The sequence below is a fragment of the Coregonus clupeaformis genome, chromosome 17 (genome assembly GCF_020615455.1).
Source record: "Coregonus clupeaformis isolate EN_2021a chromosome 17, ASM2061545v1, whole genome shotgun sequence".
NCBI classification, from domain to species: Eukaryota; Metazoa; Chordata; class Actinopteri; order Salmoniformes; family Salmonidae; genus Coregonus; species Coregonus clupeaformis.
The window spans coordinates 59,129,161-59,148,731 of NC_059208.1; the positions used below are offsets into that span (position 1 = coordinate 59,129,161).

Genomic DNA, 19,571 nt, shown 5'->3' on the forward strand with positions numbered 1-19,571 from the left:
GGGTAGTGTATGGGGCTTTGGAGACAAAACGGATGGCACTGTGATAGACTACATCCAATTTGCTGAGTAGAGTGTTGGAGGCTATTTTGTAAATGACATCGCCGAAGTCAAGGATCGGTAGGATAGTCAGTTTTACGAGGGCATGTTTGGCAGCATGAGTGAAGGAGGCTTTGTTGCGAAATAGGAAGCCGATTCTAGATTTAACTTTGGATTGGAGATTCTTTATGTGAGTCTGGAAGTTGAGTTTACAGTCTAACCAGACACCTAGGTATTTGTAGTTGTCCACATACTCTAGGTCAGACCCGTCGAGAGAGAAGATTCTAGTCGGGTGGGCGGGTGCCAGCAGCGTTCGATTGAAAAGCATGCATTTAGTTTTACTAGTGTTTAAGAGCAGTTGGAGGCTACTGAAGGATTGTTGTATGGCATTGAAGCTCGTTTGGAGGTTTGTTAACACAGTGTCCAATGAAGGGCCAGATGTATACAAAATGGTGTCGTCTGCGTAGAGGTGGATCTGAGAGTCACCAGCAGCAAGAGCGACATCATTGATATACACGGAGAAAAGTGTCGGCCCAAGAATTGAACCCTGTGGCACCCCCATAGAGACTGCCATAGGTCCAGACAACAGGCCCTCCGATTTGACACACTGAACTCTATCTGAGAAGTAGTTGGTGAACCAGGCGAGGCAGTCATTTGAGAAACCAAGGCTATTTAGTCTGCCAATAAGAATGCGGTGGTTGACAGAGTCGAAAGCCTTGGCCAGGTCGATGAAGACAGCTGCACAGTACTGTCTATTATCAATCGCGGGTTATAATATCGTTTAGGACCTTGAGCGTGGCTGAAGTGCACCCGTGACCAGCTCGGAAACCGGATTGCATAGCGGAGAAGGTACGGTGGTATTCGGAAATGGTCGATGATCTGTTTGTTAACTTGGCTTTCGAATACTTTCGAAAGGCAGGGCAGGATGGATATAGGTCTGTAGCAATTTGGATCTAGAGTGTCACCCCCTTTGAAGAGGGGGATGACCGCGGCAGCTTTCCAATCTCTGGGGATCTCAGACGTTATGAAAGAGAGGTTGAACAGACTAGTAATAGGGGTAGCGACAATTTCAGCAGCTAGTTTTAGAAAGAAAGGGTCCAGATTGTCTAGCCCAGCTGATTTGTAGGGGTCCAGATTTTGCAGCGCTTTCAAAACATCAGCTGTCTGAATTTGTGTGAAGGAGAAGCGGGGGGGGCATGGGCAAGTTGCAGCAGAGGGTGCAGAGTTGGTGGCCGGGTTAGTGGTAGCCAGATGGAAAGCATGGCCAGCTGTAGCAAAATGCTTGTTGAAATTCTCGATTATTGTAGATTTATCGGTGGTGATAGTGTTTCCTAGCCTCAGTGCAGTGGGCAGCTGGGAGGAAGTGCTCTTATTCTCCATGGACTTTACAGTGTCCCAAAACTTTTTGGAGTTAGTGCTACAGGATGCAAATTTCTGTTTGAAAAAGTTAGCCTTTGCTTTCCTGACTGCTTGTGTATATTGGTTCCTAACTTCCCTGAAAAGTTGCATATCGCGGGGGCTATTTGATGCTAATGCTGTACGCCACAGGATGTTTTTGTGCTGGTCAAGGGCAGTCAAGTCTGAGGAGAACCAGGGGCTATATCGGTTCTTAGTTCTGTATTTTTTGAATGGGGCATGTTTATTTAAGATTGAGAGGAAATTACTTTTAAGGAACAACCAGGCATCCTCTACTGACGGAATGAGATCTATATCCATCCAGGATACCTGGGCCAGGTCAATTAGGAAGGCCTCCTCGCTAAAGTGTTTTAGGGAGCGTTTGACAGTGATGAGGGGTGGTCGTTTGACCGCGGACCCGCTACGGACGCAGGCAATAAGGCAGTGATCGCTGAGATCCTGGTTGAAGACAGCTGAGGTGTATTTAGAGGGTATGTTAGTCAGGATGATATCTATGAGGGTACCCATGTTTACGGATTTAGGGTTGTACCTGGTAGGTTCGTTGATAATTTGCGTGAGGTTGAGGGCATCTAGCTTGGATTGTAGGATGGCTGGGGTATTAAGCATATCCCAATTTAGGTCACCAAGCAGTACAAACTCTGAGGATAAATGGGGGGCAATCAATTCACATATGGTGTCCAGGGCACAGCTGGGGGGCTGAGGGGGTCTGTAGCAAGCGGCAACAGTGAGAGACTTATTTCTGGAAAGGTGGATTTTTAGAAGTAGAAGCTCAAACTGTTTGGGCACAGACCTGGATAGTATGACAGAGCTCTGCAGGCTATCTCTACAGTAGATTGCAACTCCACCCCCTTTGGCAGTTCTATCTAGACGGAAAATGTTATAGTTGGGGATGGAAATTTCAGAATTTTTGGTGGCCTTCCTGAGCCAGGATTCAGACACTGCTAGAACATCAGGGTTGGCAGAGTGTGCTAACGCAGTGAATAACTCAAACTTAGGAAGTAGACTTCTGATATTTATGTGCAAGAAACCTTGAAAAGTTTGAATGAATGACTTATGACTGACAACTAAAAGAGGGCTTTCAGTAGTCTGAATTTTTTGCTTGTTGAATTGTGGCATGGGAGTCACTGGAATGTTTAATCTGAAACACAAAATATAATGTATAAATGACCTCTTAACATCTGCATTTGAAAATAATGTCTGAACATCTGGCGCCGACGAAGATGGCGGCCTCGTGGCTAGCTCTTAGGAAACTTTGCAGTATTTTGTTTTTTTATGTATTCTTTTTTACATTATTAGCTCAGAAAGTGTTTTACATCATTACATGCAGCCGGGAAAAACTATTGGATATCAGAGCGGCGGTAACTCACCAGCATTACGACCAGGAATACGACTTTCCCGAAGCATATCCTTTGTTTGCTCTCCCCAGGGCAACTGAACTGATTCCAGCGGCTGACCCAAAACATCGCCGGCGGAAGAGAGGCACTCGGAGCGGCCTGCTGGTTCGACTTAGGAGGCGCGCACACCACCCACCAGTTCCAAGTATTCTACTCGCTAATATTCAGTCTTTGGTTAACAAAGTCGACGAGCTCAGAGCAAGGATTTCTTTCCAGAGATACATCAAGGCCTGTAACATACTCTGTTTCACGGAAACATGGCTCTCTGGGGATATTCTGTTGAAATCGGTCCAGCCAGATGGGTTCTCAGTTCATCGCGCAGACAGAAATAAATATCTCTCCGGGAAACAGGGCGGAGGTGTGTGTTTCATGATTAACAACTCATGGTGTAATTGTAGTAACATACAGGAACTCAAGTCCTTCTGTTCACCCGACCTAGAATACCTCACAATTAAATGCAGACCGTATTATCTCCCAAGATAATTCTCTTTGGTTATAGTCATGGCCGTGTATATTCCCCCTCAAGCCGATACCACGACAGCCCTAAAACAACTTCACTGGACTTTATGCAAACTGGAAACCATATATCCTGAGGCTGCATTTATTGTAGCCGGGGATTTTTAAAAAAGCAAATTTGAGGACTAGGCTGCCGAAGTTCTATCAACATATCGACTGTTATACTCGGGCTGCTAAAATCCTTGACCATTGCTATTCGAACTTCCAGGATGGTTATAAGGCCCTCCCCCGCCCTCCTTTCGGCAAATCTGACCACGACTCCAATTCCCTTCCTATAGGCAGACACTCAAACAGGAAGTTCCCGTGCTAAGGACTATTCAACGCTGGTCTGACCAATCGTTTGGATCACGCGGACTGGGATATGTTCTGGTTCTGCTTCCGAAAATAATTTTTACGTATACACTGAAACTGTGATGTTGTTGTGTAAAGGTGATGTTGTACCCACTGTGACTATTAAAACCTACCCTAACCAGAAACCGTGGATAGATGGCAGCATTCGCACAAATCTGAAAGCACGAACCACCGCATTCAACCATGGCAAGGTGACTGGGAATATGGCAGAATACAAACAGTGTAGCTACTCACTCCACAAGGCAATTAAACTGGCAAAACATCAGTATAGAGACAAAGTGGAGTCGCAATTCAACGGCTCAGACAGGAGACGTATGTGGCAGGGTCTACAGACAATCACGGACTACAAAAGGAAAACCAGCCATGTCGCCGACACCGACGTCTCGCTTGTAGACAAGCTAAACACCTTCTTCGCCCGCTTTGAGGATAAGACAGTGCCACTGACGAGGCCCACTACCAAGGACTATGGCCTCTCCTTCTCCATGGCCGACGTGATTAAGACATTTAAGCATGTTAACCCCCGCAAGGCTGCCGGCCCAGACGGCATCCCTAGCCGCATCCTCAGAGCATGCGCAGACCAGCTGGCTGGTGTGTTTAAGGACATATTCAATCTCTCCCTTTCCCAGTCTGCTGTTCCCACATGCTTCAAGATGGCCACCATTGTTCCAGTACCCAAGAAAGCAAAGGTAACTGAACTAAATGACTATCGCCCTGTAGCACTCACCTCTGTCATTATGAAGTGCTTTGAGAGACTAGTCAAGGATCATATCACCTCTACCTTACCTGTCACCCTAGACACACTTCAATTTGCTTGCCGCCCTAAAAGATCTACAGACGATGCAATCGCCATCACACTGCACACTGCCCTATCCCATCTGGACAAGAGGAATACCTATGTAAGAGTGCTGTTCATTGACTATATCTCAGTATTCAACTCTATAGTACCCTCCAAGCTCATCATTAATGTTGAGGCCCTGGGTCTGAACCCCGCCCTGTGCAACTGGGTCCTGGACTTCCTGATGGGCTCCCCCAGGTGGTGAAGGTAGGAAACAACATCTCCACTTCGCTGATCCTCAACACTGGGGCCCCACAAGGGTGTGTGCTCAGCCCCCTCCTGTACTCCCTGTTCACCCATGACAGCGTGGCCAAGCACGCCTTTAACTCAATCATCAAGTTTGCAGACGACACAACAGTAGTAGGCTTGATTACCAACAATGACGAGACCGCCTACAGGGAGGAGGTGAGTGCTCTGGGAGTGTGGTGCCAGGAAAATAACCTCTCACTCAACATCAACAAAACAAAGGAGATGATCGTGGACTTCAGGAAACAGCAGAGGGTGCTTAAATCCCATTCCTTACAAGTTTTGTGTGTATTGGGTATATGTTGTGAAATTGTTAGATATTACTTGTTAGATATTACTGCACTGTCGGAGCTAGAAGCACAAGCACTTCGCTACAACCACTATAACATCTGCTAAACACGTGTATATGACAAATACAATTTGATTTGATTTGAGCACGCGCTGACCAACTGGTGTCTTCACTGACATTTTCAACATGTCCCTGACTGAGTCTGTAATACCAACATGTTTCAAGCAGACCACCATAGTCGTTGTGACCCTGAACACTAAGATAACCTGCCTAAATGACTACCGACCCGTAGCACTCACGTCTTTAGCCATGAAGTACTTTGAAAGGCTGGTCATGGCTCACATCAACACAATAATCCCAGAAACCTCCCGAGTGGCGCAGTGGTCTAAGGCACTGCATCGCAGTGCTAGCTGTGCCACTAGAGATCCTGGTTCGAATCCAGGCTCTGTCGTAGCCGGCCGTGACCGGGAGACCCATGGGGCGGCGCACAATTGGCCCAGCGTCTTCCAGGGTAGGGGAGGAAATGGCCGGCAGGGATGTAGCTCATTTGGTAGAGCATTGCGTTTGCAACGTCAGGGTTGTGGGTTCCATTCCCACGTGGGGCCAGTATGAAAAAAATAATGTATGCACTCACTAACTGTAAGTTGCTCTGGGTTTACATAAATGTAAATGTAAACCCTAGACCGACTCCAATGTGCTAACTGTAAGTCGCTCTAGGGTTTACATAAATGTAAATGTAAAATCTAGACCGACTCCAATGTGCATACCGCCCCAACAGATCTACAGATGATGCAATCTCTATTGCGCTCCACACTGCCCTTTCACACCTGGACAAGAGGAACACCTACGTGAGAATGCTATTCATTGACTACAGTTCAACACCATAGTGCCCTCAAAGCTCATCACTAAGTTAAGGACCCTGGGACTAAACACCTCCCTCTGCAACTGCATCCTGGACTTCCTGACGGGCCGCCCCCAGGTGGTAAGGGTAGGTAACAACAAATCCGCCAAACTGATCCTCAACACGGGGGCACCTCAGGGGTGCGTGCTCAGTCCCCTCCTGTACTCCCTGTTCACTCATGACTGCATGGCCAGGCATGACTCCAACACCATTGTGATGATTGTGGACTACAGGAACAAGAAGAGGACCGAGCACGCCCCCATTCTCATCGACTGAGCCTTTTGAGAGCTTCAAGCTCCTTTGTGTCCACATCACCAACAAACTAACATGGTCCAAGCACACCAAAACAGTCGTGTAGAGGGCACGACAAAGCCTATTCCCCCTCAGGAGACTGAAAAGACTTGGCGTGGGTCCTCAGATCCTCAAAAGGTTCTACAGCTGCACCATCGAGAGCATCCTGACTGGTTGCATCACTGCCTGGAATGGCAACTGCTCGGCCTCCGACTGCTAGGCGCTACAGAGGGTAGTGCGTACGGCCCAGTACATCACTGGGGCCAAGCTTCCTGCCATCCAGGACCTCTATACCAGGCAGAGGAAGGCCCTAAAAATTGTCAAAGACTCCAGCCTCCCTAGTCATAGACTGTTCTCTCTGCTACCGCACGGCAAGCGGTACCGGAGCGCCATGTCTAGGTCCAAGAGGCTTCTAAACAGTTTCTACCCCCAAGCCATAAGACTCCTGAACATCTAATCAAATGTCCAGTTTATTTGCATTGACCCCCCCCCACACTTTCACGCTGCTGCTACTCTCTGTTTATTATCTATGCATAGTCACTTTAATAACTCTACCTACATGTACATATTTCCTCAATTACTTCGATTAACCGGTGCCCCCCCACATTGACTCTGAACCGGTACCCCCTGTATATAGCCTCCCTACAGTTATTTCACATTGACTCTGTACCGGTACCCCCTGTATATAGCCTCCCTACAGTTATTTCACATAGCCTCTGTACCAGTACCCCCTGTATATAGCCTCGCTACTGTTATTTCCCATTGACTCTGTACCGGTACCCCCTGTATATAGCCTCCCTACAGTTATTTCACATAGCCTCTGTACCAGTACCCCCTGTATATATAGCCTCCCTACTGTTATTTCACATTGACTCTGTACCGGTACCCCCTGTATATAGCCTACATACTGTTATTTCCCATTGACTCTGTACCGGTACCCCCTGTATATAGCCTCCCTACTGTTATTACACATTGACTCTGTACCGGTACCCCCTGTATATAGCCTCCCTACTGTTATTACACATTGACTCTGTACCGGTACCCCCTGTATATAGCCTCCCTACTGTTATTTCCCATTGACTCTGTACCGGTACCCCCTGTTTATAGCCTCCCTACTGTTATTACACATTGACTCTGTACCGGTACCCCCTGTTTATAGCCTCCCTACTGTTATTTTACTGCTGCTCTTTATTTATTTGTTACTTTTATTTGAATTTTGAATTTTTAAAAATGTTTTTATTTAATTTGTTTGTGTTCTTTCTTACAATTGCGTTGTTGGTTAAGGGCTTCGGCGCATGTGACAAATGCAATTTGATTGATTTGAAGAGCTACAGTTAGTTTCAGAATGGGGTGGCAAGGAATAAGTTAGTCCTAAATATTTCAAAACTAAAATCATTGTATTTGGGACAAATCATTTACTAAACCCTAAACCTCAACTAAATATTTTAATGAATTATGTGGAAATTGAGTACGTTGAGGAGACTAAATTGTAAACTGTCATGGTCTAAACATATTGACACAACAGTAGCTAGGATGGGGAGAAGTCTGTCTATAATAAAGCGCTGCTCTGCCTTCTTAACCTCTTAAGGATCTGACCATTTTTTACATTTTCACCTAAAATGACATCCCCAAATCTAACTGCCTGTAGCTCAGGACCTGAAGCGAGGATATGCATATTCTTTATACCATTTAATATTTGAATATTTGAAAGGAAACACTTTGAAGTTTGTGGAAATGTGAAATTAATGTAGGAGAATATAGTACATTAGATCTGGTAAAAGATAATACAAACAAAATAACATGGGTTTTCTATATATATTTTTTTCATCATCTTTGAAATGCAAGAGAAAGGCCACAATATAATATTGCAGTTTAGGAGCAATTTAGATTGTGGCCACTAGATGGAAGCAGTGTGTGTGCAAAGTTTCAGATTGATCCAGTGAAGCATTGCAATACTGGACTATTTTGTATCAAGTCTGCCCAAATGTGCCAAATTGGTGAATTGATACATTTTCAAGTACACAACTATAGAGAACATACAAAAATGATATGGTAATACAAAATGTAAGTTTACACACTCCCAGGAATGTCATATATGATGGATCATTAGCTTATATGCTAACTTTCACACATCTAGATGGCCGGGCGGAGTGGGTGTGGAGCCAGAGACAGCAGGGGTTCAAACTGTAGAACCCAGTTCCTACATTTGAATATAAAAATTTATTTTATCAAACAAAACTATGCTATATCTTATCTCTGGGACCCTTAGGATGACAAATCAGAGCAAGATTACTGAATGTAAGTATATTATTTACCTTCAGAGGTGAATGTATCAAACCAGTTGCCGTGATACGTTTTCTGTTGTTGTGCACTATCCTCAAACAATAGCATGGCATTTTATCACTGTAATAGCTACTGTAAATTGGACAGTGCAGTTAGATTAACATGAATCGAAGCTTTCTGCCCATATAAGACATGTCTATGTCCTGGAAGGTTTGCTGTTACTTAGAACAGTCATGGTAATCACATTAGCGCACGTTAGCTCTGCTCCAGTTCCCACTGTTCTGCCTGCGGAACCCTGACCTGTTCACCGGACATGCTACCTTGTACCGTACCTGCTGTCTACTTTCTCTCTCTCTCTACCGCACCTGCTGTCTCGACCTCTGACCTCCGCTTGGCTATGAAAAGCCATTTACTCCTGAGGTCTAATCATATCAAATCAAATTGAATTTGTCACATGCGCCGAATACAACAGGTGTGGACATTACGGTGAAATGCTTACTTACAAGCCCTTAACCAACAATGCAGTTTAAGAAACAGTTAAGAAAATATTTACTAAATAAACTAAAGTAAAAAATTTAATAAAAGGTAACACAATAAAATAACAATAACGAGGCTATATACATGGTGTACTGGTACCGAGTCAATGTGTGGGGTACAGGTTAGTCGAGGTAATTTGTACATGTAGGTAGGGGTAATATGAGGTACTGACCTGTTGCACCCTCTACAACCACTGTGATTATTATTTGACCCTGCTGGTCATCTATGAACGTTTGAACATCTTGAAGAACAATCTGGCCTTAATGGCCATGTACTCTTATAATCTCCACCCGGCACAGCCAGAAGAGGACTGGCCACCCCTCAGAGCCTGGTTCCTCTCTAGGTTCCTGCCTTTCTAGGGAGTTTTTCATAGCCACCGTGCTTCTTTATATGCTTTGCTTGCTGTTTGGGGATTTAGGCTGGGTTTCTGTATAGCACTTGGTGACATCTGCTGATGTAAAAGGGGCTTTATTAATACATTTGATTCATTGACTTATTCCACATGTTGTTGTGTTACAGCCTGAATTTAAAATGGATTAAATACACAAAACCCCATTTTTTGAAGTTATGTGCGTCCTTCTGAGTAAGTCTCTAAGATCTTTGCACACCTGGTTTGTACAATATTTGCACATTATTCTTTAAAACATTCTCTGTCCAGTTGGTTGTTGATCATTTCTAGACAGCCATCTTCATGTCTTGCCATAGATTTTCAAGACGATTTAAGTCAAAACTGTAACTCGGCCACTCAGGAACATTTACGGCCAAGGCAGCAGCTACTCTTCCTGGGGTTTATTATGGATTATGGATCCCCATTAGTTCCTGCCAAGGCAGCAGCTACTCTTCCTTGGGTTTATTATGGATCCCCATTAGTTCCTGCCAAGGCAGCAGCTACTCTTCCTGGGGTTTATTATGGATCCCCATTAGTTCCTGACATGGAAGCAGCTACTCTTCCTGGGGTCCAGCAAAATTAAGGCAGTTATACATTTTGAAAAACAATACAATACATTCACAACAGATTTCACAGCATATTAAGTGTGTGCCCTCAGGCCCCTACTCTACTACCACATATCAGTAGTCCAGGTGCGACAAAACTAGGGCCTGTGGGACCTGCCTTGTTGATAGTGCTGTTAAGAAGGCAGAGCAGCGCTTTATTATGGACAGACTTCTCCCCATCCTAGCTACTGTTGTATCACACACCATGACAGTTTACAATCCAGGGTTACCCCAATAAGTTTAGTCTCCTCAACTTGCTCAATTTCCACATTATTCATTACAAGATTTAGTTGAGGTTTAGGGTTTAGTGAATGATTTGTCCCAAATACAATGCTTTTAGTTTTTTTTAAATATTTAGGACTAACTTATTCCTTTCCACCCATTCTGAAACTAACTGTAGCTCTTTGTTAAGTGTTGCAGTCATTTCAGTCGCTGTGATAGCTGACTTCTGTTATTAACCGCTGTGATAGCTGTTGAGTCATCCGCATACATAGATACACTGGCTTTACTCAAAGCCAGTGGCATGTCGTTAGTAAAGATTGAAAAAAGTAAGGGGCCTAGACAGCTGCCCTGGGGAATACCTGATTCTACCTGGATTATGTTGGAGAGGTTTCCATTAAAGAACACCCTCTGTGTTCTGTTAGACAGGTAACTCTTTATCCACAATATAGCAGGGGGTGTAAAGCCATAACACATATGTTTTTCCAGCAGCAGACTATGATCGATAATGTCAAAAGCCGGACTGAAGTCTAACAAAACAGCACCCACAATCTTTTTTTCATCAATTTCTCTCAGCCAATCATGAGTCATTTGTGCATGTTGAATATCCTTCCCTATAAGCGTGCTGAAAATGTGTTGTCAATTAGTTTACTGTGAAATAGCATCGTATCTGGTCAAACACCATTTTTCCCAAAAGTTTACTAACGGTTGATAACAGGCTGATTGGTCGGATATTTGAGCCAGTAAAGGGGACTTTACTATTTTTAGGTAGGGGAATAACTTTTGCTTCCCTCCAGGCCTGAGGGCACACACTTTCTAGTAGGCAAATAGGTGTGGCAATATTGTCCACTATTAACCTCAGTAATTTTCCATCCAAGTTGTCAGACCCCAGTGGCTTGTCATTGTTGATTGACAACAACAATAAAATTCACTTACTTTACGGAATTCAAAATTAGAATGCTTGTCTTTCATAATTTGGTCAGATATACTTGGATGTGTAGTGTCAGCGTTTGTTTTTACTATCATTCTTTATATCATTTATATTTGTTTCATAGTGAAGTTTCTTATTATTATTATTCAGTTTAGTCAAAGACGCCTCACAGGTCCTCAACTGGAAGCTTCATTAAATAGTACCCACAAAAACACCAGTCTCAACGACAACAGTGAAGAGGCGACTGCGGAATTCTGACCTTCTAGGCAGAGTTGCAAAGAAAAAGTCCAGTGTCTGTGTTCTTTTGTACATCTTAATCTTTTATTTTTATTGGGCAGTCTGAGATATGGCTTTTTCTTTGCAACTCTGCCTAGAAGGTCAGCATCCCAGAGTCGCCTCTTCACTGTTGACGTTGAGACTGGTGTTTTGCGGGTACTATTTAATGAAGCTGCCAGTTGAAAACCTGTGAGGCATCTGTTTCTCAAACTAGACACTCTAATGTATTTGTCCTCTTGCTCAGTTGTGCACCGGGGCCTCCCACTCCTCTTTCTATTCTGGTTAGAGACACTTTGTGCTGGTCTGTGAAGTGAGTAGTACACAGCATTGTACGAGATCTTCAGTTTCCTGGCAATTTCTCGCATTGAATAGCCTTCATTTCTCAGAACAAGAAAAGACCGACGAGTTTCAGAAGAAAGTTCTTTGTTTTTGGCCATTTTGAGCCTGTAATCGAACCCACAATTGCTTATGCTCCAGATACTTAACTAGTCTCAAGAAGGCCAGTTTTATTGCTTCTTTAATCAGCACAATAGTTTTCAGCTGTGCTAACATAATTGCAAAAGGGTTTTCTAATGATAAATTAGCCTTTTAAAATGATAAACTTGGATTAGCAAACACAACATCCCATTGGAACATGGGACTGACGGTTGCTGATAATAGGCCTCTGTATGCCTATGTAGATATTCCATAAAAAAATCAGCCGTTTCCAGCTACAATAGCCATTTACAAAATTAACAATGTCTACACTGTATTTCTGATCAATTTGATGCTATTTTAATGGACAAAAAGATTGCTTTTCTATCGAAAACGAGGACATTTCTATGTGACCACAAACTTTTGAACGGTAGTGGGAGTATTCATACCCTTTGCTATGAGACTCGAAGTTGAGTTCAGGTGCATCCTGTTTCCATTGATCATCCTTGAGATGTTTCTACAACTTGATTGGAGTCCAGATGTGGTAAATTCAATTGATTGGACATGATTTGGAAAGGCACACACCTGTCTATATTAAGTCCCAAAGTTGACTGTGCATGTCAGATCAAAAACCAAGCCATGAGGTCAAAGGAATTGTCAGCAGAGCTCGGAGACAGGATTATGTCGAGTCACAGATCTGGGGAAGGGTACCAAAAAATGTCTGAAGCATTGAAGGTCCCCAAGAACACAGTGGCCTCCATCATTCTTAAATGGAAGAAGTTTGGAATCACCAAGACTCTTCCTAGAGCTGGCAGCCCGGCCAAACTGAGCAATCGGGGGAGAAGGACCTTGGTCAGGCAGGTGACCAAGAACCCGATGGTCACTCTGACAGAGATCCACAGTTCCTCTGTTGAGATTGGAGAACCTTCCAGAAGGACAGCCATCTCTGCAGCACTCCACCAATCAGACCTTTATGGTAGAGTGGCCAGAAGGAAGCAACTCCTCAGTAAAAGGCACATGACAGCCCGCTTGGAGTTTGCCAAAAGGCATCTAAAGACTCTCAGAACATGAGAAACAAGATTCTCTGGTCTGATGAAACCAAGATTGAACTCTTTGGCCTGAATGCCAAGTGTCACGTCTGGAGGAAACCTGGCACCATCCCTACGGTGAAGCATGGTGGTGGCAGCATCATGCTGTGGGGATGTTTTTCAGCAGCAGGGACTGGGAGACCAGTCAGAAGATGAACAGAGCAAAGTACAGAGAGATCCTTGATGAAAACCTGCTCCAGAGAGGACCTCCTGACTGGTCTCCCATGGCTTGGTTTTTGCTCTGACATGCACTGTCAACTGTGGGACCTTATATAGACAAGTTTGTGCCTTTTCAAATCATCTCCAGTCAATTGAATTTACCACAGGTGGACTTTATAATTGTAAATGTGCAAAAAAAAAAAAGATTGATGATGGGGAAAAAACGATTCAATCAATTTTAGAATAAGGCTGTAACGTAACAAAATGTGGAAAAAGTCAAGGGGTCTGAATACGTTCTGAATGCACTGTAATTGACGGTTTTTCTGTACTTTGCACCAAATTCTCCCTAGAATGCCAACACATCACACCCACTGAGATCACAACACGTCCCCAGTTATGATGTCCTGGTCTTTCATATCACTACTACTGACAGAACACGTCCCCAGTTATGATGTCCTGGTCTTTCATATCACTACTACTGACAGAACACGTCCCCAGTTATGATGTCCTGGTCTTTCATATCACTACTACTGACAGAACACGTCCCCAGTTATGATGTCCTGGTCTTTCATATCAAAACTACTGACAGAACACGTCCCCAGTTATGATGTCCTGGTCTTTCATATCACTACTACTGACAGAACACGTCCCCCAGTTATGATGTCCTGGTCTTTCATATCACTACTACTGACAGAACACGTCCCCAGTTATGATGTCCTGGTCTTTCATATCACTACTACTGACAGAACACGTCCCCAGTTATGATGTCCTGGTCTTTCATATCACTACTACTGACAGAACACGTCCCCAGTTATGATGTCCTGGTCTTTCATATCAAAACTACTGACAGAACACGTCCCCAGTTATGATGTCCTGGTCTTTCATATCACTACTACTGACAGAACACGTCCCCAGTTATGATGTCCTGGTCTTTCATATCACTACTACTGACAGAACACGTCCCCAGTTATGATGTCCTGGTCTTTCATATCACTACTACTGACAGAACACGTCCCCAGTTATGATGTCCTGGTCTTTCATATCACTACTACTGACAGAACACGTCCCCAGTTATGATGTCCTGGTCTTTCATATCACTACTACTGACAGAACACGTCCCCAGTTATGATGTCCTGGTCTTTCATATCACTACTACTGACAGAACATGTCCCCAGTTATGATGTCCTGGTCTTTCATATCACTACTACTGACAGAACACGTCCCCAGTTATGATGTCCTGGTCTTTCATATCACTACTACTGACAGAACACGTCCCCAGTTATGATGTCCTGGTCTTTCATATCACTACTACTGACAGAACACGTCCCCAGTTATGATGTCCTGGTCTTTCATATCACTACTACTGACAGAACACGTCCCCAGTTATGATGTCCTGGTCTTTCATATCACTACTACTGACAGAACACGTCCCCAGTTATGATGTCCTGGTCTTTCATATCACTACTACTGACACTCTAGTCCTCCAGTCAGGGATGAGTATTTGCGGAATTGACCAATTGGCAGGACATAAAGACCAAAACATTCGACGTGTGCTTCCACTCATCACAGCGTTGTCTGGGAACGGCTAGGTCAAATAGATCACACTGGCTTTAGTCCACATTATTAACCACAGTGGCTTTAGTCCAAGTTACTAACCACAGTGGCTTTAGTCCACGTTACTAACCACAGTGGCTTTAGTCCATGTTACTAACCACAGTGGCTTTAGTCCACATTACTAACCACAGTGGCTTTAGTCAGTGTTACTAACCACAGTGGCTTTAGTCCACGTTACTAACCACAGTGGCATTAGTCCATGTTACTAACCACAGTGGCTTTAGTCCACATTATTAACCACAGTGGCTTTAGTCCACATTATTTACCACAGTGGCTTTAGTCCACGTTACTAAACACAGTGGCTTTAGTCCACATTAATAACCACAGTGGCTTTAGTCCATGTTACTAACCACAGTGGCTTTAGTCCACGTTACTAACCACCGTGGCTTTAGTCCACATTATTAACCACAGTGGCTTTAGTCCATGTTACTAACCACAGTGGCTTTAGTCCATGTTACTAACAACAGTGGCTTTAGTCCATGTTACTAACCACAGTGGCTTTAGTCCATGTTACTAACCACAGTGGCTTTAGTCCATGTTACTAACCACAGTGGCTTTAGTCCACATTACTAACCACAGTGGCTTTAGTCCACATTACTAACCACAGTGGCTTTAGTCCACATTATTAACCACAGTGGCTTTAGTCCACATTACTAACAACAGTGGCTTTAGTCCACATTACTAACCACAGTGGCTTTAGTCCACATTATTAACCACAGTGGCTTTAGTCCACATTACTAACAACAGTGGCTTTTGTCCACATTACTAACCACAGTGGCTTTAGTCCACATTACTAACCACAGTGGCTTTAGTCCACATTACTAACCACACTGGCTTTAGTCCACATTACTAACAACAGTGGCTTTAGTCCACATTACTAACCACAGTGGCTTTAGTCCACATTACTAACCACAGTGGCTTTTGTCCACATTACTAACCACAGTGGCTTTAGTCCACATTACTAACCACAGTGGCTTTAGTCCATGTTACTAACCACAGTGGCTTTAGTCCATGTTACTAACCACAGTGGCTTTAGTCCATGTTACTAACCACAGTGGCTTTTGTCCACATTACTAACCACAGTGGCTTTAGTCCACGTTACTAAACACAGTGGCTTTAGTCCACATTATTAACCACAGTGGCTTTAGTCCATGTTACTAACCACAGTGGCTTTAGTCCACGTTACTAACCACATTGGCTTTAGTCCACATTACTAACCACAGTGGCTTTAGTCCACGTTACTAACCACAGTGGCTTTAGTCCATGTTACTAACCACAGTGGCTTTAGTCCACATTACTAACCACAGTAGCTTTAGTCCATGTTTCTGTATAAATGTATTGATATGAGCCTCTCTCCTGTCCACAATTACCAGACTCTTCCGCTGAAGACATGCCAATTGACCAACCAACAGTCCCCCTTTCTAGTCTGGAAGAGACACAGATTTAGGGGCGGTTTCCCAGAGACAAACCTGGTCCTGGACTAAAAAGCTAGTTCAATTGAGAATATCCATTGAAAGTCCTTTTTAGTCTAGGACCTGCCTTAATCTGTGTCCAGGAAACCATAAAGTATCTTTGGTTTGTTTAGAATAACATAACATCTGATTCTGTGGAACTGAACTAGGTTTGCAAAGATATAACAAACTGTTAAATAGATTAGAATCTGAATAGATTAAAATATGGTAAATAGCCTACAGGGTACTAAAATATGGTGAATATATTTTAATATAACACATTTTGATTAGCCTACATCATTTGTTATTTTGCTTTACATAAACACCTTCTTAATAACTGACCACTGAAAGAAAGATATCCAGACATGATTGTAATTGATATAAAGCTACTGAGCTACATACAGCCTACATGCTCATCAGATAATAGAAATCTATATTGCTGTTCTTTATTTCATCATTTAACAGCAATTTACATATCTCTTTGTTTACTTTGTTGAATGTTGTTTCCCTCTAATTGCATCTGGCCCTTATTGCTGCCTGCAGATTACAGAGACTGAGTTTACCACTGCTTGGAATTTAATTAAGTTTAAGGCAGTCTCCCAAATAGCACCCTATTCCATTTAAGCCCCTGGTCAGTAGTGCACAATATGGGGAATAGGGTGCTATTTGGGATACAGATTCAAATGATTTCATGCTCTCCCATGGGCGGGCCATTATGCATGCTGCACAGCGGTAACTAATAGATGTAATCTCCTCATAATGTGTCTGGGTAATGCATTACTTCCAATGGTGCCTGACATCGATAAGGAGCACTTTGACATCGCTTCAGATGGGAGTACTGTAGGTTACATGCACCAATTGACATTTTTCAATGCTGATGGACAATTTGTTCTTGACCTAAAATAAGTCCTGGAGGGAAAAAAATAAGTGGTCTATAATTTTGAGTTAAAATGGGTTTGCAAGTGATGTGTCCATGACATCGAAATTACATAAATGTACCTGTTATGAAATGGTGGCCTATGCTATGTGTTTTTAAAGTTGATGTGCTTTTTACAGTACATCAAGCTACATATTCAGGATTCTGTATGCACGTTATGCATAATTATCTATCAAAAAATATATGTTAATATTGTATGCCTATGCATCTTAAAATTCTGTCTTGAATGGTCCTGAAACCAACCAACCAATCAATGTGTGTGTGTATGTGTGGTTGTTTGCTTGTGTGTGTGTGTGTGTGTGTGTGTGTGTGTGTGTGTGTGTGTGTGTGTGTGTGTGTGGTTGTTTGCGTGTGTGCGTGTGTGGGCGTGGTCGTACGTGTGTAGGCGTGGTCGTGCATGTGTGGGCGTGGTCGTGCGTGTGTGGGCGTGGTCGTGCGTGTGTGGATGTGGTCGTGCGTGTGTGGGCGTGGTGGTGCGTGTGTGGGCGTGATTGTGCGTGTGTGGGCGTGGTCATGCATGTGTGGGCGTGGTCGTGCGTGTGTGGGCGTGGTCGTGCGTGTGTGGGCGTGGTCGTGCGTGTGTGGGCGTGGTCGTGCATGTGTGTGGTTAATATATAGCAGAGCAAAAAAATGCTTTCTTATTTCTCAACATGCATAATTAATTTGCCCTGTTGAATGAAACAAAGAAATGTCAGTCTGACTGATGTGGCAGCCATTATCATCGCATGCTAATGATGTTGGAAGTGGACTAAATGGATTTGCTTGATGAGCAGTTATAATGTGTGGGTCCCACCGTTTACTGAAATACACAGATAGACAATTTGGCTGTATTGGTACATGACTGCATTGACGATGTGTCCCAAATGGAACCCTATTCCCTATATAGTGCACTACTTTAGACCAGAGAATGGTACCCTATTCCCTATATAGTGCACTACTTTAGACCAGAGAATGGAACCCTATTCCCTATATAGTGCACTACTTTAGACCAGAGAATGGCACCCTATTCCCTATATAGTGCACTACTTTAGACCAGAGAATGGCACCCTATTCCCTATATAGTGCACTACTTTAGACCAGAGAATGGCACCCTATTCCCTATATAGTGCACTACTTTAGACCAGAGAATGGCACCCTATTCCCTATATAGTGCACTACTTTAGACCAGAGAATGGCACCCTATTCCCTATATAGTGCACTATTTTTGACCAGGGTTTAGTTTACTATATAGGGAATAGGGTGACATTTGGGACTCAGCCTTAATGCAGTCATGTACCAATAGAGCAATGCAGTACTTCCCAAACAGCGGACTGATAAAGGTTGGGAACCACTAGCCAACACTGTACAGTAACTGATAAAGGTTGGGAACCACTAGCCTACACTGTACAGGACAGTAACTGATAAAGGTTGGGAACCACTGGCCTACAATGGACAGGACAGTAACTGATAAAGGTTGGGAACCACTGGCCTACACTGGACAGGACAGTAACTGATAAAGGTTGGGAACCACTGGCCTACACTGGACAGGACAGTAACTGATAAAGGTTGGGAACCACTGGCCTACACTGGACAGGACAGTAACTGATAAAGGTTGGGAACCACTGGCCTACACTGGACAGTAACTGTTAAAGGTTGGGAACCACTGGCCTACACTGTACAGGACAGTAACATGATAAAGGCTGGGAACCACTGGCCTACACTGGACAGTAACTGATAAAGGTTGGGAACCACTGGCCTACACTGTACAGGACAGTAACTGATAAAGGTTGGGAAACACTGGCCTACACTGAACAGTAACTGATAAAGGTTGGGAACCACTGGCCTACACTGGACAGGACAGTAACTGATAAAGGTTGGGAACCACTGGCCTACACTGTACAGGACAGTAACTGATAAAGGTTGGGAACCACTAGCCAACACTGTACAGTAACTGATAAAGGTTGGGAACCACTGGCCTACACTGTACAGGACAGTAACTGATAAAGGTTGGGAACCACTGGCCTACACTGAACAGGACAGTAACTGATAAAGGTTGGGAACCACTGGCCTACACTGTACAGGACAGTAACTGATAAAGGTTGGGAACCAGTGGCCTACACTGTACAGTAACTGATAAAGGTTGGGAACCACTGGCCTACACTGGACAGGACAGTAACTGATAAATGTTGGGAACCACTGGCCTACACTGTACAGTAACTGATAAAGGTTGGGAACCACTGGCCTACACTGGACAGTAACTGATAAAGGTTGGGAACCACTGGCCTACACTGGACAGTAACTGATAAAGGTTGGGAACCACTGGCCTACACTGGACAGTACCGTAACTGATAAAGGTTGGGAACCACTGGCCAACACTGTACAGTACAGTAACTGATAAAGGCTGGGAACCACTGG

At 43.8% G+C, this 19,571-nt stretch overlaps 1 pseudogene; it reads right to left on the minus strand.

Moving 5' to 3' along the window:
• LOC121585823 overlaps nt 1–17,696 on the minus strand; it is a 122,353-nt pseudogene extending 104,657 nt beyond the window's left edge.
• Nucleotides 17,697–19,571: the final 1,875 nt, after the last annotated feature.